Below are 25,700 nucleotides of genomic sequence, written 5' to 3' on the forward strand. Positions count from 1 at the left end.
CAAAAACACATTTGTTCTAGGCAGACTGACAACCAGATCTGGAGACCTATTTCCCTGTGAAAGCTGAATTTCAGAGATTGTCCACTACTGGTATTCTTCCAGAAAGTAAAGTCATTATACATATTTCCAAAGATACCCTTCTGAAGCCAAAAACGTAAGATTATGGAGCAGTAACTGTGAGTACACGGGATCTTATTTTTTGAATACTGTTCCTGAGCATGATGTGCCCAAACATATAGAAAGTGGCTACTTGAAGCACTTGCTTCATACTGTTTGTACTTTGTAATATACTGGACCCTATTGTAAGAGACATTGTTATTATGGCTATGTTTGTTATGGAGGGATAAGGTACTCTGAAGAGGAGTCCATCATGACTAGAGCTGTGCAAATACATTTTCAGTTAAAAAAAAAAGTTGTTTCAGGTCAAATCTAAAACTAAATTATTGGCAAACCAAGAAGTCCCCAAAATTAAATATTTTACTTTGATTTTAAAGAAGGTGGAATTTTTTTAAAGATAATATTAGGGGGCTTATTCCTTCACCCACTTACTTCCCTGGTCCTTCTCGCATGAACAGACAGCAACAATACCCGAAGTCCAAAGGTGCAAACAATTCGATGTTTATTGGGGTGAACTTCCAGCAAGCATGATTCCAGTTTCCTTCCTTAGAATCCTCCTTCCCAGCTCTGACACCACAGAGCCTTACACCTGTGTCCCTGTTCCCATTCCTACCCTTAGCCAAACATGATTCCAACTTCCTTACTCCCATTCCCTGTTCCCATTTCCCCCTTTAGCAAAACATGATTCCAATTTTCTTACCCCCATTCCCTGTTCCCATCTCACGCACCCACATGCCCACCCCCACCCACACCCAGTCACTTCCTCACTGACTACAGATTATATAGTAAAACTTGAGTTCTGCTTAGCTATACCTTAACCAATCATTTTCCTGAAATTTAACTAACCAATCCTAACATATTGTAACATGATTATGTAACCAATTATATCCCACCACCTTAATTAGTTTACACCCAGCAAAATTAATTATACAGCAGACAGGAACAATCACAGAACCAGACAGAGATTATACAGACAAACAATAGCAAAGTGGGAACTATAATGACAAGACAATACAGAAGTGACGATTTCACATCCCAGCTATTGATAAGTGAGCTCTTGCCAGACAGGATGCTATCAAACTAAGTTTCCTTTTACATTTTCTAGGCACTTCCCTTTCTCTGGAGGTGATAGGAACTATCAGGACAGGATTGTATTCCTAACAGCCGAATAGCACCTTATTTCAGTGTGACTAGTTTGGAATGTAAGGATGTGACTGTTTGCTTCCCAGCTTATGGCTGCCTCTGCTGCTTAGCCAAAGGCCTTAGCCTAAGAACAGGGCCTCAGACTGTCACAGTAAGAGAAGGCCCTTACACCAGCAGACAGTGATTTTGATTCTCTCTTTTATACCTCTATCACTAGCCAAGTGATAAGAATACACCTACATTCTTTGAGTGTAGGCCTTTACAGACAGGCCTGAATATCTATATCCTAACAGATAGAATTGGAGGTAGTTTCTAAACAAGAAGTCCTTTCAAACAGAAAAGTCAAAATGTTTCATTTCAACTTTCTGGTTTGTTTTTGCTGTATGGCTTTCCACACGAACAATTTAGTGAAATTCACATGAGACGTAAAACGTTTCATTGTCACCAAATATGTATTTTTTGCCAAAAAAAAGTTTTGAACTAATTTTTTTTCCCAGCTCTGCTCATGACACAATGAAGGGGCAGAATTAAGGTTGTCTTGGTATGTTTTGCGGGAAGCTTTACCTTAACTGTGCATTTCCTGGTTTTCTTAAATTTCTGTCTTGTAGTTTCTCTTAAAGCTAAAGTATTTTTTATAGAATATGTGGCAGCACCATAACTGAGCATTCCCTGATTTTCAAGTCTCAATTTCCGGAAGGGTTAGCACTGCTGTGAGCAACCTTCATTTCACCTGTTTTTATAAGTGACTCTCTTTCTTTAACTTGACAGGCCCTTTGTGTCTATACCAAAGCCTATTTCTACAAATCAGAAAATTGTTCAAATCTAATAGCCATTATTCAGTCTCTAGAGCAGCCAGAGTCAGATCAGCTGGCCCACTGATTTAAAAAATATCAGTCTACTACAATGCCAGTGCTAGAAAAAGAAAAAGGCCATTGGACAATGGAAATCTACTATTGCTCACTGAGCTGAAAAGGTGAAGAAATCAGCACTCTATAGTGTATAATGTCCGTAGACATCGTATACTGAAACGAAAGCAATCTTTGATCACAACAATTTCATATATACAAAGTACTATATATATTAGCTCTGATGGTTGCAAATAAAACCTGTAGCAGAGTATAAAACAAAGAAAGTGCTGTCTTCCTGAATTATTAGGCAGCAAAGCTGCTGCTAGACACCTTGTCTATAGATGAAGACAAGTCAAAACTTTTAACCACTATTCACCTATATGCTTTTCCGTTTGCCATGTCCTCTTCTTACATATATATCTGATATTATATCAATGACCATCCCTTGGCCAGAACTGGTAACTACACAGCAATCTGAGGAGGATACACCTCTTCAGGATGAATGACTTTTACTCGGTCCTTGAAATTTACTGCAACAGGCTAATAAGAATGACAGCAAAGGAAAAATGATGGTATTTAGTATTACTGAAGTAATGACTTAGAGGCCAGTTTTGAAGGAAAGCACTTCTGTGTCTTCAGTATACAAAGATGAAACCTAAAAGTGTGTCACTCATATTCTGTGCTTAGTCACTCTTTTGCAGAGAGAACTGGTAAAAGGAAACATAATGGCTGGATTAATGAAGAGACAAAGATGTGTCCCCACACTCCTGTCCATCGCTGAATGACTGCTATGCCAAAAATGATTATTTGTTTACTTCCACATGCCTCCTTTCCTACCAGCTAAGTGGATCTTCCTCCAAAATGCACATTGTTTCTTGAATTTGCTATAGGCTTGGACCTATGAGCTCTGCCACGCTTGTGCAATATTTCTACTGAATAAAGGGGGAAAGAAGTAGGAATCAAAAGGACACTTTCTTCTAGGGCTTAATTTGTGAATTTTTTGTTGAAATCTGTAGTTTCAACTGGGCAAATTCTGTACCTGTTACAGTAAGACTCCCATAGATTTCACCAGGACCAAGAATTGGTTGAACCTCAATAATCTAGGAAGCAAAACTTTGGATGTTTCATCCAGCTCTGAATGGATGTAAATTTTCATCACAATATTCAGGATTTTTCAGCACCTGTTTGATATTAATTCTTGTATTCTGCAATGAAAATGCATTTATTATCTAAGCATTTTGTCTTTGCTTTCTCCTTAACATTTCACTGCACAGTTCTCAGACTTGTATGAGTGATAAGACACAAGTAGCTCACTGCCTAATAAAAGTTAGTGCTGCAGAAACCCTGGTAGGAACTGAAGGTTTTTAACAGACAACTGAAAAGAACTCATGGAAGCATGGCATGTAGCCAACACAAGGCCATTTTTAGAATGTATAGATACAGCACACCAGGAAATTATAGACTAATTATTGCAGTTTCGCATTGGTTGTGGGGAAAGTCTTGGAAATGGTTTTAAAAGATCAAATGGAGGAATGGTCGGAAAACCACAACTTGAATTAAGGATAGCCAACGTGGTTTCAGGAAGGGAAGGTCACGCCTCATTTACTTGTTGGAATTGTTTGAGCATGCTGCTGCCAGTACAAACATAGGGAATGCTGTGAACATTGTATACTTGGATTTTCAGAAAATACTTGACAAAATTCCACATCAGAGATTACTGTCTAATGTGCAAAGGCTTAATTCAGAAATGGTGGAGGGGGCCTCCTAGAAGTGAGGGGCTAACGGACAGGAAACAAGACAAGCTCTGTTAACCTTGGAAGAAATTTCTACTATTAGGAATCTTTCTAATAATCCTAGATGAGTTTTGCAAGATAGAATGGATATACGCTTTCATTTGGAGAGAACTCTGAATGCATCCGATGAAGTGAGCTGTAGCTCACGAAAGCTTATGCTCAAATAAATTTGTCAGTCTCTAAGGTGCCACAAGTACTCCTGTTCTTTTTGCGAATACAGACTAACACGGCTGCTACTCTGAAACCCGTCTCTAAGAAATGAGTTACAATTCATTCCGATTCCACAGAAAGACTTCCATTGTGACTTGTACCAGTTAAGTACCTGGGCTAATGGATCAAAGCAGTTCATTTTAACAAAACTACAACTCAACCCAAGATTAAAGAAACTCATCCTCTGTAATCCCTCCAAAAATGAGATAAAACTATGCTTGCAACACAGTTTCAAGAAGAGAGCTCTTCTAAGAAAGGTGAGAAAAGTGGTGTCCACCTCTTTTCTCATTCAGATAGAATAGATACGGTACCATATCATGGGTAAGGTATTAGAATCTTTACAAAGATTAATTCACAGCCATGTGGTCTAGTGGTTAACAATGCTCTTCTACCTAGCGGAGGAAGATATCCTGTTACAGTATCGCTTTGTGACATGTGTACTTGTAGTTACTATTTCCTCAGGGAATGTTTATCATAAATCATGGATGCATTTAATTTCAGTACCATGATTTGAAATACAAGTATGTTACACTTCAGCTTGTACTCTTGAGCTAAATCTTTGGCTATGATGACACTTGCCAACAGTAGGATGAACTTTTTCTCCCCATCAGAGTAACAGCACACATTCTAAATATACTGCTGTAAGACAAATTGCTGAAATTGGTACTGTGTAGTGCAGCAGTACTTATGCAAGAAAAACACAAAAGCAGTGCCTTCTTGGCAGTGATTTTAATAGTGATTTGGGTTGGGTTTGGGTTTTACAAAACCAAACCCAAAGCTGGGGTGGTTGTGGATTCAGGTTTCATTTCATTCAAATCACTGTGGCCTAGGGAAAGGTGAAGCAGTTGCTCGAAAATGGTTCTGATTTTGGCTTATTGCATTTTATTGGCCATTCCAAATAAAGATGGGCAAAACGGAGGGTGGCTTTGGTTTACCAAACCTCAGTGTGGATTTCGTTTTGAAAAACCAGGGATTATTGCACATCTAGGTTCCATTTTATCTCAAACAAGTGATTGTTTCAGACAGGATATCACAATGCTTGGGTGGGCTGCCCTTTCTGAGGCTCACAAGTAGACCCTGTCAGGCCCCGACTCCACCTCACTTTGGGGTGGGATCTAGCAATCCAACCACTCTCTGTCTGGGTCTCTGGTTACACTGCTCCTGGTTGCCAACCTCTTTCCTTAGCAGGCCCAATGGCCTTGGCACCCACAAGAGTTCTCATTCAGGAGCTTGTGGACAGGAACAGTGTGCAGTGACCACAGAAGCAGCTTACCCAAACCAAAGTATGAATTATTTTTCCAAAGGGTCCACAGAGCCAGAGAAGGGCAGATCCTATTGTTTGAAGGAACGTTCCTTATCCAGGCCATTGTTTAACCTTTCCTGCCTGATTTATTTTAACTACCCATTTGATCCAGCTAACCATTCGGGAAGGATAATATCACAGAGATGTGCCCCTCAGTGTACCTCTGGGATATTACCCTCCCTGAGTGGATAACTAGATCGAACAGGTAGTTACAAGAAATCAGGCAGGAAAGATAAAACAATGGCCCTAAATAAAGCCACCCCCCCACACACACACCTTTCCCAGTTCTTCACACAAGGGAATCAGCTGAATGGTTCTTGTATGGGCCCATCTTTAAAGCAAATCTTGGGTAGCATGATACAGGCAAAAGGCCGAAGGCCTTGTGGTCTATTCACTCAATAAGTTATCACCATGAAGTGCATTTCTTATAGCTATTATAAACTGCCTTTTACATATACAGATAAGTGATCTCACCTATGTGTTTAGTAAATATTATAGTTATGGATAAGATAGCAAGACACAAACCTATAACTGTGTGCAGCACTCAAAAGTTATCCACAGCTGGACTTGCTGCATAATCTTTTTAGCTCCATTAAGTTGTCACTAAGTAATACAGACTGAATATTAGCCCTCCTTAGCACCCAGTGAAAAGGGCTATTGTCTATCTTTTTTTGTAATTAACCAACATAATTCCCAACTTTTCTGAACTGTAATAAATAGCAGCAAATGTGCCATATCTAAGGCAGGCTTTTAATTATGCTGGACCTGAATCTCCTCTCACACCAGTGTAAATTCAGCATAACTTGTTGAAATCAATGGGTGTTACCCCAATATCACTGCAGCTATGCCACAAATACATCCCTTGTGCAGTGCCATGGATAGACTCCTACAAAGCATAATCCAAACTCACTCCACAGTCCCCACATATTCTGCCTCTCCTTCCCAGTAGAGCCTGACCAATTCTGATGCCTTTTAGGCCACATACACCTATAGAGGGAAGGGACAGATCTGTCCCATAAAAAGTTATTTGAACTAGGCCTGTTTATACAGCATGAATAGTTAAATATCAGAACTCAACTGAGCCTGTCCAGCCATCCTTTATTTAGCATTAACATTCCCTGCCCATCCCTGTTTACCTATTGCATAAACCGTTGATTGTAAGCTCTTCAGAGCAAGGTCTACATGTTTGAACAATGGGGCCTTGATTTGGGTTGGGGCCTCGAGGTGCCACGGTAAGATAAATAAGAAGAAGAAGAAAGATTTAAAATACTGGAACACTTCTAGCTCCCATGCAACTGGTGGTTTTCCACTTCTCTGTTAAAATGATATCACCTCTCCCTTCTAAATCCACCCAGTCTCATTAGGCATGATCGCCACTAGTCTCAGTTCCCAATATCATGGAAGAGAATGGATACCTGCAGGACTCACAATGGCAGTTTTGAGCCTAATGAAAGAGACAAAACAGCAATTCTTTGGCAGACTCTGAACTGTAGCTCTTATGTCCCATTTCACATCTCAAATTCTTAACCTGTTTTGACAGGGGCACTCACAGCTTTGGTCCTCAGTACAATTCTTCTTTCGAGTCTCCCATCTCACATAAGTTGAAACACAGAAGGCAAAGGACAAGAGGTGATAATTACACTCAAGCTGCTGTTTTTTATAAATCTGACTGCTAAAATCATGTGGGTTTGTTTTTTTTAAATGTGCATATAGCATTAGGCAGGTTCCTCTGTCTTTCAAAATCATGAGTCACTCAGGGCACAAAGCAGCAGGTATTACAAGGAGAGTGTAAAGTTAAAATAAACATGGAATTGATGTTTACAAGATTGGAAAATATGGGGTGTGGTTCTTACATTTGTTAGGGTAAAACAGATTTTACAGTGGGCACATTTAAAAAGTTCATTCCAGTATTAGAAGTATTACTGATTCCTACCATGTTTCATGTACTTCAATGGAGAATACACCACTAGAACCAGTACTATCTTTAAAGCCAGGATGAACTTTTAAGTGTGTCCACATTATCTCAAATATGCAATGCAGAAGCTGGGCTTGATCATTTGCTTTCATGCCTAAATTTTGGTTTGTTTGCAGTGTTAGCATGTGCCTGTCATTCAGCTACTGATCTGAAACTCAGACCATTATAGCTGACCAACAATTACTCTCCTCATGTCCATAAATGCAGTAGAAATTGGCCAAAGAGATAGTGTTCATAGATGGCACCATAGAATCATAGAATATCAGGGTTGGAAGGGACCTCAGGAGGTCATCTAGTCCAACGTCCTGCTTAAAGCAGGACCAATCCCCAGTTTTTGCCCCAGTTCCCTAAATGGCCCCCTCAAGGATTGAACTCACAACCCTGGGTTTAGCAGGCCAATGCTCAAACCACTGAGCTATCCCTCCCCCAGATTAGAAACAGACTATAATTTGGGGTTCAGGTTCTAGGCCAAGTCAGGAATAAGGGTTTGGACTCAGTTGTATTGAAATTTGGTCAACTACTAAAAATGCTCTCTTTACATTGACAGTAAGATAGGAAAGGGCACTAGAAAATGTGCTATAAGAAACATTCTACACTGGAAGTGGGCTAGAATACAGGATTTAGCAGGTCTTTTCTTCTCTAATTTTTTTTGTTTCTGAGAGTATTAAACGTAAAGGGACTGTGCTGAGACACTAATTCCTTGTAGACAGAACTGTCATATTCAGTCAAGTACACTTGATTCCAATTACCATTAGTTAAGCCTCTCTATAAAAACAGACAATATAGTTAGAATTTTAGTTGTAACACAATATTTCTCTGTTAGAAAACTGTTTTTCACTAAAATTGCTAACCAGATCCATGTATTATATAAAAAAAATTAAACATATGAAACAGGAAGAGACTGTGAACAACACTATAATCATGAGGTTCTGGTGACAACAAAAAGACCTTGAACTTTGCTCTTGTAGCTAATTTTGATGTCATTAGAACTCTCAATGTATAGTATTTATAGGTCTTTGTACTTCAGGGTCTATCATTTATTCTATATATTAACTTCTAAAACTACAAACACAATGTAACCTAGTTATTGAAAAGGCCACAATCCCTGGCATGGCATGTATGGATGCCAATCCTGCTGCTTTTTGCATCTGAGACTCACAGAAAACAACTTGTTTTCACAGCAGTTCCATAAAACCAGTTCAAAAAGGAATGATGTTGATTGGAGGTGCCTTGGGGTAACAGTTCATTTTAGCTAGTACAATACTTCTGGTATATAGAAATTTACAGCCTCAAAAAGTCTGGGAAAGATTAATTAATACCAACCACAACACCCACGTGATAAAAGGAAGTGAGTCCTAATTAGAGTTACATCTGTGCTACAAAGTTTAGATTCATTCCTTGAGTTTGGTGTATTCAGACATGACTCCAAGCCTACTTCTAGTATTAACATTCCAATTTTGCACATGGAGAAAGAGATACAGAGCACTTGATCATGATTCCAATTTCTCTAGTGTATACCAGGAGTAACTCACTGAAGTCAGTAGTAGAGTTACAATGCTGTAAAGTAGGTGTAAAATCAGAAGCAAGACCAAATGACTTGCCCAATGTATGTAATAGAGCATCAAGAACCCAAGTGTTCTTGACTCCAACTCCCTATATCAAATCACTAGATCTTGTTCCCTCTCCAACACTTCAGTAGTATGCCTCCCCTGTGGCTTCTGCAGGTGACCCAGATCTTTGTCCCTACGTGTACACACAGCAGAATCATACTGTGTCTCATGCAAGAGGGCCCACAGCACTTGTGGAGAAGGGGCAACATTTATTCCCACCTTCTGGCATATTTTTCAAAACAAATGTACAATGCCGAGAGGGGAAAAAAATAGACTATCCCTATCAATGCCCAGGTGCTGTGAGTGTTACAATACTTATATGCTCTATGTCTCACACTTGCCTCCTTTTCAACACCACATTTTGCCCCCATGGAAAGCTGTGACTTTATCTCATTGATTACAATTCATCCAACAACGTCTGTCCAAAACAATCAGATCATTTGATTGACTGAGGATTTTAGCAACTCCCCTTGGAAGACAAAATTTCACATGCAGTCTAACAATTGCTAGCTTATAAACTCCTCAGGGCAGGTACCATATTTACTCATGTCTGCACAGCACATAGCACATTTTGGATGCTATTACAATAACACTATTGTGCAGAAGATTACATGGCTCAATAGGAATAAATCCATAAAATAAATACAAGGTTTGGGTTATTTAATGGAACCGTGAGAGGCAGCTCTCTTCATGATGGTGTCTTTAAATTGTCAGCTTTGGTATGACAAGTAATGTTTAAAATGAATTTCATTTAGAGCTGGGAAAATATGCTGGCTCAACAGCCCTGGAGAAAGCCTCTGTCCTGTAGTGGCAGTGAGAGATTTCCCCATATCTAATAATGTGCTTCAACTTTGCTCTGGAAGAACCATCACTATAACCAAGAGGATAGTTCAGTCTCCTGGCCAATTCAGTGACCAATACAATGGTGATGGGTATTTGTATTGCACTAGTCCCCAAGAGGCCTTACTCATGATCATGGCCCAATTGCACTAGAACCTTTACAAACACTTTAATGTTTGCAGCATGTAAGCTTTACACATTAAAGGTACTGCCCCGGCTCAGACGAGCTTATAAACTAACACATAATGATGCTGGGAAAGTGAAACGCATTGACCTAGCTGCTGAGTCTACCAAAACGGATTTCATCAGGGAAAACAAAGATGGTCTTAGATGTAAGGAACAGGACTAGGTCTGAGATCTGTGTTGTATTCCTAGTTCTGTCTGGCACAGACTTCTTGTGGGGTGTATACAGACATGTCACAAGTGATTGTTTCTTCTAATCCTGAGCTAAGGATGTGCAGGTATTTCAGTACCCAGTATTTATCTATGTGCAATGCCCATTCACTGTCCTACTGAGGTGCAATTCCCAGAAGTGCTAGGGTCTAAGCCCACTCTCTCTAGAAGCATTTGAAAAAACTGGCATGATCTTCAATAAGAGCAGGATTGGCCCTTAGAACGTCCAATGTAATATGTGCAGTCACATCTCTCTCTCTCGGAATGATAGCAAGAGATACACCATTGTTGATACTGTAAAGTGAAAGGGCTATTGCCAAATATCTCCATTTTCTTTTATTTGTAGGCATTTCAATGGACCTCATCATAGGATCTGAATATTTGTTTTCTAAGTGGGCTTCTCCCCAGGGTCAGTCAAGTACATCCAAGTTTGGAGGTATCAATATTTCCATGGGGGCATCCCAGCATCTCAAATCCTGAGCCACATAGTCAGCATAAAATTTGTTATTGAAGTACTGCAATTATAATGGAACTTCATCCATTTGCAAATTCAGTCTGGCTCTTGTAACTTCTGGGTGTGCTTAGGAAACATTTTTAAAACTTAAATCGCAGGTTTTCTTGCCCCAAAAACCTCCAATGACCACACTCTATTTTCTGGTATATTGCTAAAGAAAAATTGCATTTAAAAAGAAAAAAATCATTTCAATAAAAAGTTGCATGTTGCTTTTAGGGGGAGGCAGGGTCTAATAATTGTATTTCAAATATTTGCATTTACATTTTTCAGAAGATTTTCTATTGCCTTAGGGATTCATTTACACAGCAGAAACACAGATCTAGTGTTCCCATGGTATTTCAAATCCAAGATGGTGGAAATACCACAGGCGACCAGTTCTTATTTTAAAAACAAAATCCCTGAATCAAATAGCATTTCAAGGCCTGTGGAATTAAAAGGCAAAGAAAAACAGTAAACACTAATAGAAATACCAGCCATATTTAGCTTTAGATGAATACCATTACTTTTATTAATACATATTGATGTAAAACCATAGCTGCACATGGAACTCCACAAGCAAAAGAAATCCCTACTCATGCTCCTTGGAACTTAAAATGAACTGGTTTGATCCTGAACTTACTCAACTTCCATTAACATCAGTAGGAGCTAAGGGCTGATGGCCTCTCATAAGCTGATGTGCTTGGCACCTGCCAGGATCAAGCCATAAGTCAGAGAAAGAATACAACAAAAAATGACAAAAGCCCATAATGGGCAGGAGTAGATATGGTATAAAGGGAAGACATCTGTGAACCCATGGGAAAGTAGAAATGCTTTGGAGGCAGGAGACATGCTCCTGTAGTGAGTGGATTGATGAGCTGATTAGTTACATTTGTTTCTTGTTGGTTATTTGGGGGGCTGGATGAAAGGGAGAGTATTTTATGTTTATTTTTATTCAATTAATATTTAGATTATCATTTTAAATTACATTTGGTGGATTTTCTTTGGAAATTTTGAAAGAAGAAATATTTTCAAATTAATTCAGGTTCTTGTGCATTCTGAATGTACAACCCAAATGGTTTTTCCAGAGTTTGCCAACACCAGTCAGCCTTAAATACTATTACCCAGGACAGACAATGGGAAAGGGGGGTGGGGAGTTATTGATCTCAGTACAGACAATCTTCAGGCAGCAGCTCCAAAGTTAGAATCTTTGGACTTTCACTGGCACTGCAAACTGGAGTCCTAAACAAAACAGTCTGCACACTGGACTCTGTGTACTGAAGAGCCCCTTATGAAAATACTGCTTCTAAAATGACCTCTCTTACATAGTAAGGTTCAGGGAATGTTTTCCTTTATTTTTAACTGTGTGTTGGTGCCACCTACCGGATAATGTTGGTATGAACGTCGGCATACATTCCCAGCTACACGTCTCAATATTGTTGGCTATTTGAAGAATCAGAAAGGGACCCTTTCCTGGCAGAGGTGCAGCTTCAAAATTATTTGAAGGAGGTGATGTGGGGAGACCAGAAGTGAAAATACAAGATTCCTGAAACCAGTCTGAAGTGGATATCAGTGGGATAGTCAAAAACTTCAAGGGAATACTATCTGTCCCCTCCTAGCCTCCTCCTGTCCTTCCAGTGGTTGCTTCTTAGGGATGCGAATATAAGTAAAGAAAAGTAGGGAAAGTTTCAGAATATTAAAATAATTACAGAAGTCTATTTCTCTGCTCCAAAAGTAAGCAAAATTGGCAGAACTCCAAACTACACTTTGACTTAAAAAACATTTTTTTAACGATTAATACCATTAAGTGGTATCACTATCATTCTGACATCTGATAAGTAGCACTGACTTTATATAATACAGATAGTAATATGGGACTACTTCTTTGCAACAGCTTTATGAGACCATCTGATAGTCACAGATATAAGAATTTACCCAGAGAAAATAAGTTATTTTTCCTGTTTTAGAGATGAGGATCTGAGGCACAGGGAGATTAAGCAATCTGGCTCAAATCACGCAAACTCAGTAAGAGCTGGGAAATCAATCTTGGGTCTCCTAGTCTAATGCCTCAGTCACAAAAACAATATCATGGAGGAAATTAACAGCCATGTTGTTATACCGCACCTGCTAGGCCAAGGAATTTAAGCAGCACAAATAATGGCAACTCAGAGGTCTCAACTTTATGTTTCCTTGATATAAGTAACTCAGCAGAAGGGCAACAGGGTACAGAGTCTATCATTTCTAGGTCAATCCAGTCCAGGTTAGAAGTAACTGAAATTGTTACTATGTAAGGGTTGTTTAAGCGATGAAGTTGCCTAGGGACCACAACAGGGATTGGAAGTCTATTCCCAATTTTGCATTTCCACTTTAGGCAACTCACAAGATGTTTGCCTCTGCTCCCTCGTCTATAAAATCATGCCATTGATAAAAACATGATTAAGTGCTTTGAGATCCTTGGAGAAAAGAGTTATGAGAAATGAGTAACTTAACGTAACTTCTAGTACACAGGTATTCTTATCACAATTAGCATCTTTGTTGGCAGTCTCGACAAAGAGACCAAGAAGACTGACTGAGCATGGGAAATGAACTCACCCCTAGAAACTGTCCATCTCAATAAGGGTTGAGGAGAAGATAGAAGCTTGCATCGCCGATGTGCATACCTATATGTGGATAAACATAGAATGCCAGCCTGTAGTGCTTTTGATCTGGTACCATTTATTAGCCCTAAAGTCACTTTTTTTTTTTTTTTTTTTTTTTAGGAATTAGTGCCTCTAACAAAAATAAACTGAAAGGTGGCATAAAAAACCCCCACCCATCTCATATGCAGACTGGGAAGGATGTGTGAGTTATGGAGATCCAGATTCTTTCATTCACATTGAATTTTTGGGTATACAGTAAATTGAGCTGAGGATTAATATTAATGATTTTCAGCTAAAGGAAGCGGAAAATATTGCAGAACTGAATTGGATAAATGAGGTAGTTGAACTGCAATTTAAAAAAAAAAATCACACCCCTCCACAAGCTCCAAGAAAAGCTGGAGAGCCTTAGGTTCCTTACTTTATTTTCCTCTTGCTTTTCAAGTGCAAATATTTTAGCATGAATTTTGCTGCCCAGGAAGAAAATATTATTTCATGAAGATTATATTGGAGATGCATCTCTTACCTCTAATAGCATGTTATTTCCTTAAGAAAAAAAGATCCAGCTGTTCTTCTCATTCAAAAAGGAGTAAATCCATGTACTAATTACAACTAAGACAAACACTACACAAGTCACTTCACTAAGATGTCTTCAAATCACCAGGGCCTGATGAAATGCATCCTATCTGAGATATCAGCAATTATCTTTGAAAAGTCATGGAAGACGGGAGACATTCCAGAAAACTGGAAAAGGGCAAATTTTGTGCCCATCTATAAAAAGGGAAATAAGGACAACCTAGGGAATTACAGACTAGTCAGCTTAACTTCTGTACCCGGAAAGATAATGGAGCAAATAATTAAGCAATCAATTTGCAAACACCTAGAAGATAATAAGGTGATAAATAACCTTATTATGGACTTGTCAAGAACAAATCGTGTCAAACCAGCCTGACAGCTTTCTTTGACAGGGTAACAAGCCTTGAGATAGGGGGGAAGCGGTAGATGTGGTATATCTTGACTTTAGTAAGGTTTTTGATACTCTCTCGCATGACCTTCTCATAAACTAGGAAAATACAACCTAGATGGAGCTACTACAAGTTGGATGCATAACTGGTTGGAAAATCGTTCTCAAAGAGTAATTATCAGTGGTTCACAGTCATGCTGGAAGGACATAATGAGTGGGGTCCCACAGGGATCTGTTCTGGGCCCGGTTCTGTTCAATATCTTCATCAATGATTTAGATAATGGCATAGAGAGTACACTTATAAAGTTTGCGGATAATACCAAGCTGGGAGGAGTTGCAAGTGCTTTGGAAGACAGGATTAAAATTCAAAATGATCTGGACAAACTGGAGAAATGGTCTGAAGTAAATAGGATGACATTCAATAAGAACAAATGCAAAGTACTCCACTTAGGAAGGAACAATCAGTTGCACACATAGAAAATGGGAAATGAGTGCCAGGAAGGAGTACTGCGGAAAGGGATTTGGGGGTCATAGTGGATCACAAGCTAAATATGAGTCAACAGTGTAACGCTGTCGCAAAAAAAGCAAACATCCTTCTGGGATGTATTAGCAGGAATATTGTAAGCAAGACACAAGAAGTAATTCTTCTGCTCCACTCCACACTGATTAGACCTCAGCTGGAGTATTGGGTCCAGTTCTGGGCGCCGCCACATTTCAGGAAAGATATGGACAAATTGCAGAAAGTCCAGAGAAGAACAACAAAAATGCTTAAAGGTCTAGAAAACATGACCTATGAGAGAAGATTGAAAAAATTGGGTTTGTTTAGTCTGGAGAACAGAAGACTGAGAGGGGACACGATAACAGTTTTCAAGTACATAACATGCTGTTACAAGGAAAAGGGAGAAAAATTGTTCTTAACCTCTGAGAATCAGACAAGAAGCAATGGGCTTAAATTGCAACAAGGGTCAGTTTAGGTTGGCCATTAGGAAAAACTTCCTGTCAAAGTGGTTAAGCACCAGAATAAATTGCTTAGGGAGGTGGTGGAATCTCCACCTTTGGGGATTTTTAAGAGCAGGTTGGACAAACCTGACAGGGATGGTCTAGATAATACTTAGTCCTGCCTTGAGTGCAGGGGACTGGACTAGATGACCTCATGAGGTCCCTTCCAGTTCTATGATTCTAAGACATAAGATAATACGGAAGATAAAAACTGACACCTTCCAAGTGTTCAAAAAATCATGAGGACAACACTGGCTCTGAAAGACCATCTAATATGGAAATAAAGTGACTAAAGGAAAGTTTGCCCTCACATAATCTATTTCCCTTTAGCAAAGATGAGCACAGCCTTCCAAAAATGGGTGCATCCCATTGTTTCTCACTTTCTCATCAGGTTTTGCAAGTGATGTAACTTCATTACTATACCATGAAAAGAACAATGGGCTGGACTTTCCATTGCCTTGAGTAATACAAAGATCTAGTTTGTGTGGTCAGCACGACTGTCTTCAGTATTTGTCGCAGCCACTCTGCAGCCTGTTATTTTCTCACAGCTAGGGCTTACTTCTTTAGCTCAGAAGGCTCCAGCAAATTTTGTCAAAGTTTTCGACAGACCTGAGCAGCAGGATGTTTGCCAACAGTCATCACTATTTATTTAAAACTTTTTCTGTGAGTGTAATAACTCATTTTAAAAGTGCTGATTTGTCAGAACCTGAAGAATGAAGATGTCTATTTCTCCATAGATCATACACAGCACGGGCAGCAGCAGTGAACACCCCTTCACATTGTTCCACTAATATACCTCATCCCTGACCTAGCGGGCTGAGGATGAGAAGATAAGAAGTTAGATGAGAAGTTAGTTCAGTCTCCATGGTCCATTCAGTCCCAGGCTTCTCTGCTAAAACTGCTATCAAGTATTAATTGTGTAGAGAAGGGTGTTCAGGATAGCAGTTGTCCAGTTCTAACTGGATCAACAAACTCATTGCACAAAAGTCACCTGACAACTATTAGATATTAACATCTTTCAGTTACTGCTGACCAGGGTGGAATTTGAACTGGTAAATTAGACATGAATGGCCGCTGGTCAGGGAATGTGTTTTTTTCCCCACAGAAAAATTGGAGATAAAGACTGCCTGAGAAACTCAACCAACAGAGAAGAATAGAGGTCTGAGGCACCTGAACTACAACTCCCATGAGTCATTGCAGCAGCATTTCAAAATGGGATTTTTCCCCTCTTTGGGCTGAAAGCAGACACTTGGAAAGTTTTGTTTAGTCAAAAACCTACTATTCTGTTGAAAAAAAAATTTTTGATGAAAAATTTTCAGCCAGCTCCAGGAATTAATACACTGTAGACCAGAGGTGGGCAAACTATGGCCCACGGGCCACATCCGATCCGCAGAACCGTCCGACCCAGCCCTTGAGCTCCCGGCCAGGGAAGTTAGCCCCCGGCCCTTCCCCTTCTGTTCCCCACTCCCCCACAGTCTCAGCGCACTGTGCCACCAGCGCTCCGGCCGAACTGACGCCGGCGCGGCTGCGAGTTCCTGCTGCTCTGAGCAGCGTGGTGAGGGGTTGGGTAACGGGTAGGGGGTCCCAGGGGGAAGTCAGGGGACAGGGAGCAGGGGGTGGTTGGATGGGGCGGAGGTTCGCGGGGGGCAGTCAGGAGATGAGGACTGGGGAGGGTTGGATAGGGGGTGGGGTCCCGGGGGGCGATTAGGGGCAGAGGTCCCAGGAGGGGGCGGTCAGGGGACAAGGAGGGGGGTTGGATGGGTTGGGATTTCTGCGGGGGTCAGTCGGGGGTGGGAAGTGGGAGGGGGCGGGGTCCAGGCTGTCTGGGGAGGCATAGCCTTCCCTACCTGGCCCTCCATAAAGTTTTGCAATCCCAACGTGGCCCTCGGGCCAAAAAAAGTTTGCCCACCCCTGCTGAAGACTAATTTTTTCCAGTTTGAATTATTATATATATATATATATATATATATATATATATATATATATATATATATATATATATATATATATATGAAGTCTAGTGTTCTCTCAATGAGTATATGAACACAAAGTTTGGATCTGAACTTCCCTGAGCTCAGAGGCGTTTTGATCTATGATTTTGGTCTAGGCCAGACTTTGTTGAGTAATGAGTGAAGTTATGTGCACTCAACAAGAAGAGAACATACCCCCCAGCTTGAATTAATATCTAACATGCATCTTATTTAGTAGGGTTAATATGAAACTAGACAAAACTATTTCAAAATATAACTGTGCAAATGATTCTTTCCAACTGAGCTGTGGGAGGTTAGAATGAAATTCCTGTGCTCACAGTGAGCTCAGCTGACCAGCAGGAGAGAAAAAAAAAAAAAAAACACTGTTTAATGGAGGGCCCCACATCTTTGCACCTGTAGTTCAGTTTCTGCAATCCATCATTTACATTACCTTTGTAAATGGAGGATTAGGAAAATCTTGTGGTAAATTTACAGTGAACTGTGAATGCTTCCTGTCCTCCCTGCCTCAGCTACAGCTGGAATCTAATAACTCAAAATCAGTTATTTCCTGGCAAAATAATATATTTCTACTGACAAATATTCTTTCTGGGGAACTGAAATGCTACTATGGAGAGTGTTGGATGATGAGTCCTGTAGGTTGTAAAATCTAAATTCATTCTGAACCTACATTTAAAACCAATATTTACCTTTCTCTGAGGAATTTTAATCATTTCCTTTACTGCAGCAATGATTCTTTAGAGATAGTTCTGGACCTAGAAAGGAAGAGGGAAAATATTCAAGGAAGATAGAGAACTCTACATAACCAAGGTCTTTGTACAGTACTACAACATGTGTCTGAAGAAATATTACACTGCAAATAGCTAAAGAAGTCATTTAGGAGCCACAGTCTTTTCAAGCAGCTAGTTGGGTTTTAGGGCGATCACGGCCTCTCACTTCATGACTCCACAAATAGGATTATCTAATGACTTACTGGGAGGGCCGATCATTTTTTATAGCCACATGGCATTTTAGTGCTTTCCCTGTTGTGTACCTCTACTGGTACTATGGTGAATGTGAAGCTAATTTCCCAACCTGGAACATTCCATACCATGTCCAAAGGCAGAGTAAGACAGAATGCATCAAATTTTTCAGTACTGTTGTAGTTTACCAGTGTAGAAGCAGGTAACAAGCATCAGTCGTCACATTTATTCATCAGTCCTGAAATTACTTTAGCTGATATCAGCTTATGGGTGGAGGACTACAAACATTACCATGGACAATCAAATCCATCATCACTGTTTCTGTATAACAGTCAAAATATAAAGTGGGGAGTGGAGAACTTGTTTTGTCAAGTTTAGGACCCTCTTAATAATAGAGCGTTCTATATTTAGAACTTGAAGTTATGACAGAAAAATAATCATTTGAGGTTTCAGTTCCACTCAGCTCAGTCTATTCAGGATTTCAAGTGCAAATCCTGAGCTGCCACAGGTCTCTATTTCATGTCCCTGGTTAGTTCTACAAGCAAGGCACAAATTACTTTCAGGCAAGAATCGCTATTGTTTGCATAACACAAGATTCCGTTTAGCTACAAATACATGGGGTGAGGAAGCAATTACATTTTCCTTTAAAAACTGTGGTTTAATTTAAGAGAAAAAGTGTCTGGCAAAACTCAAAAGTTTAACAGAATTTGAAACTAAAAACTAAAAAAATAAAAAAACACTAGAGGTTTTGCAAAGCCAAAACACCAGGATGTTCTCTCACCCCTAACAATTAATTATGCAACATTTAAAGGCAAGTCTTGTGAGTAAACCCTTTTGCAAATGATTACATGCTATGGAAACAGAATATAATAATAATACTATCAATTACATAGTGTTTTATATTCAAAGAGTTGTACAAACAAAGAAATTCATATTTTTCTGCAAAATCAATTCTGATCAATAGCGAGTGGAAATTAGCGAAGGGAAAAACCAGAACCCTGGTTTCAAGCACTCAAGTTTTGTGAGTGTTAAAATCTGAACCTGGATTTGTAATTTTCCAGTTGGCCCCAAACTTTATGAGATTAAATTCTGCAGAGTGAGCCCATATATAAACATGTAAACAGTATCTGTGTGTATGTTCTGTTTGTGTACATTCAGAGAAACTAGACATGCTAGTTGTTTTTCTTACATGTACATTCAGCAGTTAGAAAAATAGAAGTCAATATAAAGTACAGATGAAAGCTACTGAACCAGGTCCAGCAAGCACTAACTCTTAGTGGTACAAAAGAACATCTAGTTGTGCTCAGATCCCCTTACTCGGGGGGGGGGGGGGGGATATCTATGTAGGGAACAAGAAGTTCCATAAAGTTTCCGTTGCAGTTTTTCCTCAGTATCATTCCCTTAGGGGGTATCCCACACACCCCACATAAACGGATATTTAGTTCTCAAAGCCACTGACCTTGGATTTCCACTCAACTCTAAGGTTGTGCAACACCAGCAAAGACCACATACTGCCACACTCTCACAGCTCTCCATGTCCCTTCCCAACTCCCTGGCAGCATGGATCCAGCACAACTTCTAAATTGGCTGCTTTCCATGGACTCCCTCCTTAGTAGGGACTCCACATCATGGAAAAGTGGACACCACATGCTTTTCTGGGGAGAACATGCAGAGAGTACCTGTTTCCCCTCCCCAGCCCCAGTTCCAGGGTCACAGCCTGCTCCTGCCCACAATGAAGCTACCAGGGTTCTAGGGGGGAAGCAAGAGCAGGGTTCTAGGGGGAAAAGCAGCTGAAGCAGCACTCCTACCTTCAGACAGGGATCCACTGTGTTTTTATCCCTGCTGCTGCAGAAGGAATGACTTAGCCCTTGGCTAACATGTCTCTGAAATACTGGTTGCATGTGAAACATTATATAAATACTCCCTATCTGCAGTGCATCCACCACAGATAACTATGAACCATGATATGACTTCTGAAAACACCACCTCCAGATGTTGGACAGTAACAAAAACTGCAAGGGTTCTACAGCACCAGAAGAATGTAGCATGGGGTTGGCAACAATGCCATTGGCAGCCTATGGTGGAGGAAAAATTGGTGCACACGGGTGAGGGATGAAGATTTTGATGAAGAATAGGAATAGAGCTTAAGGTACAATCTACAAAACCAGAACTTTAGCAAGCTTCTCAATTCCCCAGTGCATTCAGAGCATAATGACCAGAGTACCATTTAAAGGGCCAGTGGTAACAAGCAATTCCTGAGGCCTTCTTGGATAGAAGAAGTAGGCAGCAGAATATGTATCTGCATGAACGTATTTAGAAATATTTACCTTGCCAAACACAGGGGATATCTGTGCTATTCAGAAAATTTATTCTTCAGTTTGTCCATCCTGAGTACAGCAGCAGTCTTAAGTTTCATGGGCCAGATTCTGCTCTCAGTAACACTGCTGTATTCTGTTGATCTTAATAATATTGCTCTTGATTTATTCAGAGGTAAATGAGGAGAGAAATCAGCCCCTTTGTTTTTATAAAGGACTGAAAAAGTCCTTTTATGAAGGTAACTGTACGAAGTCTAATGATGTTCACAGATCGTTACATTGCAGTCAATTACCCTTCTGCTGCTGGAGAACTAACTTTTTAAAAATGTGTTCAAAAAGGATTCACCCTTTCTCCTCCCCACTGGGGAAGTGAGAAAAAGTTTGTTTTTTATGCTCATTCATCTTCATTTCAGTTAAGAATGCTCTAGGACTGCCAAATTTACTAAATTTTGTGGGATTTTGGTAAGGAGAGAATGAGAGAAGAATTAGAAATCAATCCAAGGCCACCAGAATGCATTAACAAGATCCAGAAAGAATGGGGTTTTGGTTAGACTTGTTTTGTAGGGTTTATTTGGAAGAGAACCTCTTAGGTTAAAGTAGAGAAACTTAACTCACATTCCTTCTTGCTAGTTAGAAAGATAATTTCATATACAGACTTTAGCACTACCAACAGGAGAGAGACTGGAAAGCTTCAGAAAACATATGAATTAAGGATAGTCAATTGTAAAACCAAAATTTCTCAGCTCTTGCTGGTTTGTGATAAAATCTTAACACTATTTAAACTTAGAGGAATTGTATTTAATTTCCCTCCTTTCCACTCTTTCTTCCCCCCTACCCCAACTTTTTTATATATAAAAAAAGACAATGGAAAGTTATAAGATATGAATACTCTTTCCTGGAGAAAGTAGCCATTTGTGTCCAGGGAAGGGTCAAATAGTTTGGATAAAATAAGAACCAACCCAAACCACCACACATTCTTGAACTGAAGCTTCAGAATATTTAACAAACTCTTATTCTTTCATTTTCTTGTGCTTTTGCGTTTCCTAATTTAGCTGTGCCCAAGAGTGGGAGCACTAAAACACACCAAGAAATATTCCATTAGTGGTGAGATGGATGGACAGATCTGGATCATGACACCTCCATCTCATGTGCTAACTATTCATTTCCTGCCCTTGTGGATTCATTGTCATGTTGTCCAATCTTGGGGGCTTCATCCTCAATGCAAGTTTTAAATGCTGAGACATTTTTCCATTATGTCTATGTACCACAAGCTGAAATTTGTTTAGTTATAAAAGGTTTTTATGATATTCTGAGTATTTTTTCATGAACATCAATAATTTCAAAAAAGTTCTCAATTGTTTCATATTATCTCACTCTTTTTAACTCTGTATATTAAACATTAATTTTTATTCTTTATTTTAAATTAACTAAATGCCTCTAGCACTTATTCTGGCCATTTTATATTTCTTTAGGCCTCACACAGTAGTCACACTGAGAAAGGGATGACTGGAAATAACAGGAAACAGAAGGAAAAACAGACCCAGGGTAGGGCTCGAGGAAAACCCTCTTTTATCAAACCAGTAATCCAAAGATTCAGGTCAAGGGCCGAACCCCATGCCAGATACAGACCATTGTCAGTTCCAGAAAGAGTTCTTGAGTTCTTCCCCAGGTTTTCCTTATGGAGGTCTGAAGAATTTCTCCCATTCACCAGACTTTCAGTTTGTGAACACAGCTCGGGGTGGGAGACACACTGTACGATGAGTCCCCAGGATATGCTTCATCTTGGGGAAATATGGCCAGTCTTTCCACTCGCTAAGTGGATGAGCAGCCTGTGGCCTGAACATCACCTAGGGAAGCCCCACTGCTCCTCCTCTCTTCTGAGCAGGTTATAGCTCTCAGGCCTGTAGAATCCAATTTTCTCCAGGATTACTCCCCTCCCCCCCCAAAAAAAGAGCCTTTCCTTTATCAAGGCCTTCAACTTTCTAAAGGCTGCTTCTTCCCCTTTATCAGTATTTCCTCTCCTGATTATTCCATCCAGGTGAAGGAGTCTCCTTCTATGCATGACATTTCTAACAGGAGCCAAATGCATCCCATCTTTCTAAGCTTGGCCATTAACCTCTTTGAGTCCTAGCCCTGTGTGGGTTTTGGAGACCCCATTACAAATCTTAGTTTCTTAATTAAACAATATAAGAAACACTGGTCTAGATTCAGAATGGCTTTTAGGCACTTAGAAAATTACTGGGATTTGCAAAGCCTGAGTTCACTGCCTAGGTGCTGAATATTATGAATGGGGAGAGAGAGGTGCCTCAGAATGGGATTCACAAAAGCCAGGACACTAGGTGGCACCTCACCTAAACTAGCCAATGTGAGTTATGTTCGTGGTCCTACCCTTCTCTTGGAGATCGGTACCTAAGTCCAGGCAAGCACCTCTCTCCTCTTGGAATTTTCAGCTGCAAACCCTCTCTTGGTGTTAGGTACCTATGCCATTTTTAGCAAGAAGCTAATCCTTCTCTCTCGCCTGATGATTCTTTCATTATTTATCCACAGCAGAACAGCTTCAACATTGGGCCAGAAAGAAAGACAGCAAGCACAAGAATAAATCCATAACTTGGTAGTCAGAGCTCTCACCTGGGAGATGGAAGACCCAGAATCTAGTCCCCTGGCTCCATGGGCGGTGGGTGAATCTTGGGGAGGCTAGCCTCCTGCCTCACCTCTTCTGGCCGAGGCCACACCCACAGTCTCTGGTCTCAGCCAGCCTGTGGCCCAGGATCAGAGCTTGGTCAGGGCAACAGAGGGGGGGAAGAGAGCTTGGCCCCAGCTGGGGTTGAGCTCTCAGCCCCCACGGGGACCGTGGCAGAGCTCTCGACCTTGGCAGAAGCTCCAAGTCCAGAGCCCCTCACCCATTCCTCTCCTTCCCCCACAGCCCCACCCCTTCCCCATGGCCCTGCCCCCACTCCCCCCATACTCTTCCCCCCACTCGCTCCTTTCTCCTCCTCAGCTGCAGCCCCACGACCGGAAAAGCTCTGTACCCCTGCTCCAGCTGTGGTGGGGAGCAAGAGCTCCTCCAGCCCCAGGGCTGTGGTGGGGGGAGATTTTTCAAGAGACCCCGAATTGGCCTGGCCCCTGCCCAAGATACTGTGGAGCAGGTGTTTTACTTATTGTTTGAATACTTGAGTCATTGTTGCAATGTTCTCCAAACTTAATGTTGTGTCCCATCTCCTCTTAATAAAAGTTTTATTTTGTTATAAATACACTGTTATATACTGTTATACACAGTTATACACTGACTCAATGCTCAGGCGTGACAAAGTTTTGCCTCTCAGGTGTGCCCCAGGGTGGTGGTTAGTTTTCCCAGATTTTGGGCAACTCTCCCCACTATGCCCCATAGCATATGATGTCCCAACAGAAGAGCCACAAGAACAATTAAAAGATTGGAAAACATGCTTTAAGTTTATAGTGATAAGCTAAATATATTAAACTGCTTGAGTCTAACAAAGAGAAGGTTAAGGGGTGATTTGATCACAGTCCATTAAGTACTACATGAGGAACAAATATTTGATCATAGGCTCTTCACTCTACCAGAGAAAGGTATAAAAAGATTCAATGGCTGGAAGTGGAAGCTAGACAAACTTAGACTGGAATAAAGCTTTTAAAAAAAACCACACACACACACACACACCAGTGAGGGTAATTAACCACTGAAGCAATTTACCAAGGGTTGTGGCACATTCTCCATCACCTGCAATTTTTAGGGAATTATTTTGGGGCTGTCCTTTAGCCTGTGTTATACAGGAAGTGACTAGAGAATCATAGTAATCCTTTCTGGCCTTGGAGTCTATGAATCTATGACATCTGGTTACAGATGCCACGGCTGTCAGCCAAACCCAATTGCTAGAGTTGAAAGAACCTATACAGCCATCCCTTTGCTAATATTGTTTTACTTTCCTATTTGAAGATACTGCTTACAATGTAGGGAAAGGTTTACAGTCAAGAATTTGCAAGCCTGCAATTAATTTGCAATAGGAGATCTAGTTTTCTAGTCCCAAAAGATCTTAAATTAAAACAATAGTTATTCAGAGCTGGTATTATTCCAGATAGAAGTGAAAAGTGAAGGCAACATTCTGTAGTTTTATAAAGATGTTTCTTGATCCTACTAGCTACCTTCAGCTAAAAGGACAGTTTCCAAATAAGCACATATTACAGTTAAGTAAAAAAATAAATAAAGATACTGCACATCTACATGGGACTCCCCTGAAGTCTCTTTATTAAACTTTTGGATCTCAAAATGATAAAGCTCTACCATACCAAATCCCTAATTGGGGTTTCTGATCCTTCTGTATTTTGGGGAATGTATCTTGGGTAAATTATGGCTCCTTCTTTAGAAGAAACTTTAATTTTACCAGTGTTTTTTAGAAAAGTTTGCCTTAAATTATATTTTAAAATGTCTCCCTCTTGAGTCCCTCCATGCTAAAGAGAAGCTCTCATCAAGTACGGGATATTTTTAACACCTGCTGGCCTCTCTGTAAACAAGTCTCGATACTGCAAAAGTTGTAAATTTGGGGTCTTTCTGGTTAATCTTTTAGAAGAACTTGTCCCTAAATTTATGCTGCACTTTTTTTTTTAAAAAAAATGTTTTTATTGGTTGGGGGGTGGGGAATCTACCCACAATACACAGGCAGTCTCATTTGCAAAATATATGCAGAAAAAACAGGTAATTTAATGTTCAGATTTTAAAGGGGTTTATTTTGTGCAGAGTGGCTTCCTTGGTTCCAGACTATAAATTACTACACTGATAGTGAATTGTAAATATATATATATATATATAAGATACATTAACATGTGGATTTTTCACATTGCACAGTTAGCTATATGCAATGTATAGACAACTCTAAGTTGTTGGTGGGAATCTATTCAAGGTCAGAACTACAAGACTTAGAGAGACATTCCAAAAGACTATTGTTCAATGAGGTGACAGCTTCATTCCTGTCTCTAGCGGCTAGATGGCTGTAACAAACAATACAAAATCCAGATATACATCATGCTTTAGAACCCATCACTGGGGCATACAGTGCCTAATACAGGATTAAAAAATGTGCCACATCAGTCCTAGTATG

General features: G+C 40.2%; 1 long non-coding RNA gene across 1 annotated transcript; it reads left to right on the plus strand.

The window, feature by feature from the left end:
• Nucleotides 1-23,835, plus strand: LOC140913101 (uncharacterized). Its single transcript, XR_012159470.1, has 3 exons — nucleotides 1-176; nucleotides 20,206-22,131; nucleotides 23,134-23,835. It is a non-coding gene; the product is annotated as an uncharacterized lncRNA (long non-coding RNA).
• The last annotated feature ends 1,865 nt before the right edge of the window (nucleotides 23,836-25,700 follow it).

Source organism: Lepidochelys kempii, chromosome 6 (genome assembly GCF_965140265.1).
Source record: "Lepidochelys kempii isolate rLepKem1 chromosome 6, rLepKem1.hap2, whole genome shotgun sequence".
NCBI lineage: Eukaryota > Metazoa > Chordata > Testudines > Cheloniidae > Lepidochelys > Lepidochelys kempii.